Source organism: Elephantulus edwardii, unplaced genomic scaffold (assembly GCF_000299155.1).
Source record: "Elephantulus edwardii isolate Elephantulus edwardi_28Jun2011 unplaced genomic scaffold, EleEdw1.0 scaffold00003, whole genome shotgun sequence".
Classification (NCBI taxonomy): Eukaryota; Metazoa; Chordata; class Mammalia; order Macroscelidea; family Macroscelididae; genus Elephantulus; species Elephantulus edwardii.
Window position 1 is genome coordinate 31,092,693 of NW_006399753.1, and position 8,642 is coordinate 31,101,334.

At 37.2% G+C, this 8,642-nt stretch overlaps 1 pseudogene; it reads right to left on the reverse strand.

Moving 5' to 3' along the window:
- Positions 1–5,872, reverse strand: part of LOC102851313 — a 193,733-nt pseudogene extending 187,861 nt beyond the window's left edge.
- Between the last annotated feature and the right edge of the window lie 2,770 nt (positions 5,873–8,642).

Below are 8,642 nucleotides of genomic sequence, written 5' to 3' on the forward strand. Positions count from 1 at the left end.
GTTCCCATTCCAGAGAAAGGTGACCCAACTGAGTGTGGAAACTACAGAACAGTGTCATTGATTTCACATGCAAGCAAGATTCTGCTGACGATCATCCAGTATCCTGGTAGATAGTAAAAAGATTAATTTTGTCAAGGATTTCAATGTTTATGGATCCACAATAAATAGCCATCGTAGTAGCAGTCAGTCAAGAAATTAAAAGTCATATTGCATTGGGAAGACATGTAGTCACGGACCTCTTCAAAGTGCTAAAGAGCAAAGGTGTCATTTTAAAGGCTAAGGTGCAACTAATCCAAACTGTGGTATTTTCAATTGCTTCTTATGCTTCTGAGATTGAGACAATGCATAAGGAAGATAGCAGAAGAATTGATGTCTCTGAATTGTGAAGGTGAAAAATATTAAATAGCTCATGGACTTCCAAGAGGACACACATTTTGTCTAACACACTTGGACATGTCAGGAGGTGCTGGTCCTTGGAAAAAGATGTCATTGTGCTGGAAAAGATTGAAAGTTGAAGAAAGAGAGGAAGACAAGATGGATTGAGGGTAACTGTAACAAGGGGCTTGAGCATATCAGAGATTGTAAGATTGGTGCAGTACAAGGTAAGGTTCAAATCTGTTTTCATAGAGTCACTAAGAGTCATAGTAAATTAGCAGCACATAACAACAAACATATCATCTTTTAACCCTCTAGTGCATAGACATTATTATGATACTTCCAAGAAAAATGACATTGACTTATATCACCAAATAATTACAAATGGTTACAGTTTATGAACTCCAGTTCTATTTCAACAGATTAGGTTTTCCATAATTCTTTCTATCATGCCACAGTCCTTCAGACACTATAATAATAAAGTTGTGTGTGTGTGTACAACACAGAGAGAGAGAGAGAGAGGGAGGAGAGAGAGAGACAGAGAAACACAGAGACACAGACAGAGAGAGCAAGAGCTCGAGCGCGAGCGTGCTCTCGTGGCCAGTGGCAAGAAGATGTGCTGCAATCCCAAACTAGCTGCCCCGCAGGAGGATGGGCAGTCTTCTCCTGTGTGGCTAACTGCCTCTGAAAACTGGTCTTGTTTTGGTCAGATCTCAAGCAATGAGTAGATAAATAATTTTTAAAAATTCTACCTGCACAAATCACCCCTTTGCTTTTCTAGCCATTATCCTTTATAGCCAAAGGATCCACCTTCCCCTTATAATCCTCCACATTCATGAAATCATGTGAGCAAGCTACTTCATACTTTATGCCTTTATTTCACGTTTAAAGTTAATTATTTCTTTGTCCATTCCTATCAAACTATTACTGTGAGAGTAAAAGCTTTTTTTTTTCTTTTTTAACCTTTTAGTACTGTTGAAACTTTAACCTTCCACACCTATAATCAAAGGCCCAATCCAGGGCAAATCATCAGGTCAGAGTAATCAACACTAGATCATAGAATGAATCCCCTGTCTTCATCTGGCCAGCTTATGGGTAACCCACCCCCAGCCATCATCCATGGCTAGGTCCAAATGGGTATCAGTCACAAACTCAGGAGTCCACACTTCTCTATGCTTTTCAGCCAAGCTGGTTTCTTCACTCAGCCTTAGCCCGGCACGGGTCAATTCAACACATTAGGGATCCTCCACAGGCCAGTAATCCTTCATTTCTCCATTCTTCATGCTGGGTGGACATTGCTGAAGGAACACATCAAAGCCTGTCTCTTCATTACTGCATGTGTACTACTTCCACTCATTAAGTGCCCACCCCGGTTCCCACCATGAATTAAGCACATTCACCAGCTTCCTTAAATCCTGGAGAGGGGCTCTGATGGGTACCATCTTTACCTTGCCTCGGTGCATTGGCAAAGTTTTTATTCTTCTGCTTGTCTTCTTTCAAGTGTAATTCTACCCAGAATGGCAATATATCTTTCTAATGGCCAAGCATCATACTCTTTATCTACTGATTGAACAGATATTCCTTTAGGGTAAATTTTCACTTTTTGCATATCCATTAAAGCAATAGGTAAAGGTAGTCTTACATTCTTCCTCTAAATTAATTCTCAAATATAAAATCCTAAACATAATCTAAATTATATCCCATTATTATAATATCCAATATTTATTTCTATGACATATATTACTACATTCAGTAGATTTAAATCAGCAAAAACCTTAATAATTTTCTCTCTTCTGGGAATATACCATATACATAATAAGATCCATAACTCAAACAGAGATATGCACACCCATGTTTACTGTTGCATTACTCAAAATAGCAAAAAAGATGGATGCAACCCAACTGCCTACCAATAAACAAATAGATTTTAAAAGGTGGTACATTCATACAAACAAATATTACACAGCACTGAAAAACAATAAACCTGTAAAACCATACACAACAGAAAAGAGTCTGCAAGACATACTAAGTTAAATATCTCATTTACAAAAGGATCAAATACTGTATAACAACACCATTAAAAAATAGAATTGACATGGTGGTGCAGAGGATGAAGAACAGGAAAAGAGTAGATAGATAATGAACACTCTGCTGATACAGATGAGGTGAACGACCATCTGAAAGGAATGCATGCTTAGGCATTATATGTATGAAAATTGGCAATCCAGAACAAGAGATGTACTATAAAATGAACTCAGGATGGGAGAAGGGAGGAGGAGAGAGCAAAATGTGCAAAAATGAATGAATGAAAACCCAACCTTTTTGTAAACTTTCACTAAATTCATAGTAAAATAAAATGCAAACAAACATTAATTTGTATAATATATATTAATATTTATACATGGAAGAAACATAAAGTTGTTTTGTTGTTGTTGTTTGCCTTTGAGTTGAGCACAACTCATAGCGACACTATGAACAACAGTCCTGAAGACCCTCTAAACTACCGGCACTTATCAAAGTTCATAGAGTTTCTGGAGGCATTTTTTAGGAAGTGAATGCCACCCTGGAGGACAATATGCTGAGTGAAATATCTCAGACACAAAAGGATAAATACTGCATAGTGCCACTGTTGTGAAACAGGACTGACATCTGGGTTGAGGGGAGACTGAAAAAGATGTGATAAATTATGTATACTGCATTAAAACTGTTTAAAAAGGATAGGTGATTAGGTATTATTGTCATGGCAGGAGTCCAGAATGAAGGCTGCATAGTGGAGTAAACTTGGAGGGAGCGATTGTAGAACAATGAAAGAATTTTACTTTTCAAAGAGAAGAACAAACTGGAGGGGAAGGCTGGGCAGGGAGGATAGTGCAACAATGAATGAGTGGAAATCCAAAATCTCTGTAAAGTTTCATTAACATTATTAATATTAATAATTTTTTTAAAAAGAAAGTAATATTAATAAAATTAAATCTGTAAAAATCTTAACACATAAACCTTCAAAGAAATTTCCAGCTTCATTCTCTACATCTAAGTACTATCCTTTACTACTTCCTATTTATATAAATGTGCTCTTAGAATACTGCTTTTAGTCCTGGGCTAGTTGTAACATTTTGGCTTTTCTCCCTTGTAGCAACAAACAGTAACTATTTAAGCTGTATGTACCAAGCCCTGAGTTTACAAAACCTTATGTTTCTATGAGTCTGAATCCATTGCAATGAATCCTACTGCATCTGACACCACCTCTAAAAGGAGCAACGACAACGAGGGGACAGCCAAGTACAACCTCTACTAACCTCAGAAGGGAAAGTTGTCCCCATCACTAACATCCTCAACACAAACCCAATTCTCATAAAGAATATGTCACTTCATACTTCTCATCTACTCACTGGATTCACAATTCATTGCAAATGACCACGCAGACTTTACAGAAAATCTACTATTCACAGGTATGGGATTTGTTAAGGAAATAGAATAGGGAGTGGGGGCAGCAAAGGATATCACCCAGTGAAAGTCCAGATAAAGTAAATAGCAGTACAAAGCTAAGTTAGCAGCAAGACACAATCCCTCAATTAGCTCAGACAGCATCTCAAACAGTCTCTCAATTAATCCAGGCATCTTCCTGGTAAACTGCAAGATACCTCTGTTGCAGGATCCTCTGGCACTGAAAGACTTGGATTATTTTTCTACTTCTTCTTGCTATTGTTGGGGTTTCCATCTCCAGGACTCTAGCCCTGACTCTGTCAAGCTATGTCCCTGACAGTGGACTTGTATAATGCAATATGTCTCCTAACTGCTCACATCCACAGTGTTGATTATGGATCCAAGCAAGATTAAACCATTGATAATTTCAATCTTTTCGCATCTATCATGATGAGGCCTCTCAGTCCAGTTATAAGATTTTTTGTCTTCTTGATACTGAGATGCAATCCATATTAAAGCGAAGTCTTCTGTTGTCTTTAGTCTTGATGTTGAGATGCAATCCATATTTAAAATGTCAGTGTTTTGAGTCCTCCTCACTTTCAACAAACAAGATTGTGTCATCTTCATAACACATGTTGTCAATGAGTCTTCCACTGATTCTGATGTCACATTCTTCTTCTTAGAGTCAAGGCTCTTTAATGATTTTCTCAAAATCTTTCCAAAATTGACCAACCATACAATCAGGATCTTACTATATGCTCCAACAATCACTGATTACACTCCTCGGCATTTACCCAATTGATATAAAAATTTAACTCATTGCCATTGAGTCTGAATTGACTTATGCCTGACCACTTGGTCAATTTTTAAAAAGGCTATAACTCACATGAGAGGAGATTGTCGTCTTTCTCTCACAAAGTCTTTGGTAGATTTGAATCACCAGAGAGATGTTACCTTTAATTTAGCAGTGCAGCTACCAGAGTTCCCTTTCCCTGTATTTAGGGGTGGCCCATGAAATGATGTTAGGAGAGGCTATACCTGGGGAAGAGACATCATGTCTGGAAAGGAGGAAGGTCAACAATAGAGGAGACCCTCTAAAGAGACAGACTGACACAATGACTGAAGCAATGGCCTTCAGTATATATCAGATATGAGAATGGCACAGCATAGGACAGTATTCAGGTCTGTTGCTCATAGGTTTGCTATGAGTCATACTTGACTCTGTGGCACCTAACAACAACAATGAGATGGTATTGTGGTGTTGGTAGAGGATATTCATGATGTCATATATTGCCATAGAAAAGTGCGCACAAAAACCTGTAGGTGGATCTTGATAGATGATTAGTGCTCAATTACTGAAAACTGGAAACAGCCACATTATCCTTCAGTAGGTATATAGTTAAACAAATGGTGGTATAGTTTTTAAGATAGAATACTATTCAACTATAAAGACAGTCTTATTTCTTGCCAATCCATAAAACCCATGTATTGCTTTGTGTTTCAGTGCATAAAATGCCTTATGTTTATTTTCTTTTCTGAGCCTTCAGTAGCACAATGTGGTTTATAAGTTTTTCTGCCAAGAATATCATCTTCTCTCCAACTATAAGAGAACCTATCTATTTGGAAGATCCACCTCAAATAATATGATGGATATCTTTAGTAGAGATGTAGTCAATGTCTTGAAATAAATAAATTTATGAGTGAACATGCTTAAGGCTAATATTACTATGAAGTTGTGAAAAATACAGTACAATCTTTGTTCTAGAGCTACCATGCTCCCTTTAAAAATGTTTTAAATCTTAATTTCAGAATTTTATGTAATTAAAATTATTAATACTTTGTGAAATAAAATGGTTATTGGTAGATTATCTTGGAGACAAAGCTTAACTACATCATCATGGATGCACTTTCACCACTTTAAAAATATGTGACATGGTGGTGTTCATTTGAGTTGTTCAGGGATTCAGTTTTAAATTTTTTACCACCGTATACCCTGAAGTGTCTCTGCTTTGTCGCAGAGATGCCGAGTTTGTACAGTTTGATTTACTTCAGTGCACAGATCTTCAATATACATCATGGGAATATACAAATTGAAAATCACAATTCTCTTTTTGCTACCCATAAGGGACCTATCAATATCACATTCTTTCCACTCAGATTTCTGTCCCTGCTGATATCTTTGAGACAGTTGATCAATGGTTGGGCGCCACTTGAAAAATCTATTATAATCCCCAAGGAAATCATAGCACTGCATTTTCTTTTTATAGAACAGCAAACATCTGAAAAGCCTGTACCTACTATCTTTGATTTTTTTTTTCTAAAGTAGGCCCTATTTAGAAAAGTTGGACTGAAAACTTAGAGAGAAATGAAGACAAAGAATTACTTTGGATTCCTAACTTAAAAATTTTTCTAAAGTCATACTAGACCTTTACAAAACAAAGCAAAAAAAAAAAGTATGCATATATACCACATTAGATAAAAATAATTAGATAAAAGTTTATTAAAATAAAATGAAACTCCAAGAAATTCACTTGCCTTATATTGTTGTTGTGTTGTTGCTGCTATGTGTTGTTGAGCTGACTATAGCTCTTAACTACCCCATGAGCAAGTGTTCTGAACCTTGTCCTATCCTGAACTAACCTCAGCTCTCTAATAAACTGATAAACCTGACTCCATTGTCATAGTCACTGTGTCAGTCCACCTTGTCCAGGCTCTTCCTCTCCTGCACTGACTCTCCACTTTTCCAAGCATGATGATCTGCTCCAATACTGGTCCCCTCCTGATTACATGTCTAAAGTTTGTGAGATAGAATTTCAAAATTCTTGCTTCCAAGGAGCAACCTCGTTTCATCCTATCCAGAACAGACTTATTGGTTCTCTTGGCAGTCCATGGTATGTTCAGTACTCTTTTCTGGCAACATTTAGAGGCATTGGTTCTTCTTCTGTCACTCTTAATTCATTGTTCAGCTCTCAGATGCATAGAAAATTATTCAGAAAACCATGGCCTGGATCGGGCACACTTTGGACTTTTAGACTGACATCATTGCTCTTGAGCATTCTGGAGTGGTCTCTGTCAGCAGATTCTCCCAATGAAACTCGTCTTTTGATTTCCTGATCGCTAATACCAAGGGTGTTGATTGTGGGTCCAAGTAAAATGAAATCATTAACAACTTCTGTTCCTTATTCATCAATCATTATGCCGCCTATTTAAGGATTTTTTGTTTTCTTGATGTTGAGAAGCAATCCATCTTGAAGGCTTCAGTCCTTGATCTCTGTATTAAATGATTCAAGTCTTCCTAGTTTTAGTAGCAAGGTTGTGTCATCTGCACAATTCTGATGCCACATTCTTCTTCATAAAGTTTCACTTCTCAAATGATTTGTTCAATATATAAATTGAAGAGGTGTGGAGAAAGAATACATATATGACACATTTCTTTCTTGATTTTGAACCAGTGTCTCCTTGCTTTATTCAGACAACAGCTTCTTGGTTTAAGTATAGGTTTCACATAATCACAATCATGTATTGCCTAGCATGGTTAGTGCTAAATCTGGAATGCTGTTGCTGGTGTTCGGTTTGTGGAGTAGAGTATGACTCATAGTCACCCTGTGAACAGCAGAACTGAACCCTGTCCTTTCCTGTGCCATCTTTATCATCTCTGACCCACTTGATATCATTGCTGCAGTCACTATGCCAATCCATCTTGTTGAGGGACTTTATTTCATTTGCTGAATCACCACCTTTCCAAGCATGATATCCCTTTCTAAGAAATAGCCTTTCCTAGCAACATGTCAAAAGTATGATAGATGAAGCTTCACCATCTTTACCTCAAAAAGGCCCTCTGGCTTCATTTTTTTCCAAGTCATATCTGCTCATTCTTTTTACAGTCCATGGATATTCAGTGCTCTTTTCCAACACCACAGCTCAAAGGCATCAATTCTTCTTGTGTCATCCTTAATCATTGTCCAGCTCCCAGATGCATAACAAGTGATTCAAAGACTATGGCCTGAATCAGGCACACTTTAGTCTTCAAACTCGCATCATTACTCTTTAGTATTTTGGACAGCTTCCTGACAGCAGATGTCCCCAAAGCAATATATGCTAAAACAGAGGGTGTTGATTGTGGATCCACATAGAATGAAGCTTTTGGCAGTGGGCATTTTGTTAGGAGAGACTATTCCTTGGAAAGGGCATCTATGTTCTGGGGAGAGGTGGAGAATTGATGAAAGTGAAGAAGCTTCTTAACTGAGGAATTGAATCAATAACTACTGCAATGGACTTGAATAAGTTAGAGAGTCTGAGGTTGATACAGGATTTGACAGAGCTGATCAGATCTGCTATTGATGGGGTTGTTAAGGGTCCTAGTAGACTCATCGACACCTAACAATAACATCAACAGTTCTGCACAAGTGGTGATTAGTCAAAATTTATGGACTTTTTAAAGCTTCATTTCGTGATTACTGATCATTATTTACATTTGTATTATAGAAGGGTTCTTAAAACGTGAATTACATAATTTCCTGCAAAATGTGATAAAAACGCTTGAAATGCAAACCCCAACCCTAACTTACTCTATTAAGATCTGCTTGAGACAATTTCTTTTTATTTGTATTTCATTCCACAGATAATTTAGATGAACTATTTCTTCTCATAAAGTTCATGGAAAAAAATGACTAATATAATACACTGTAGTAGTAGTAGTAATAATAATAATGATAATAATAATACAAAGTAAAAGCTTGCCCCCAGAAACGCTATGAACCTCAAGAAAGGATGAAAGTCACACAAGTGTTGAGGAATTTCATTCATAGGGTCGCAATGAGTCACCTACAACTCGACGGCACTTA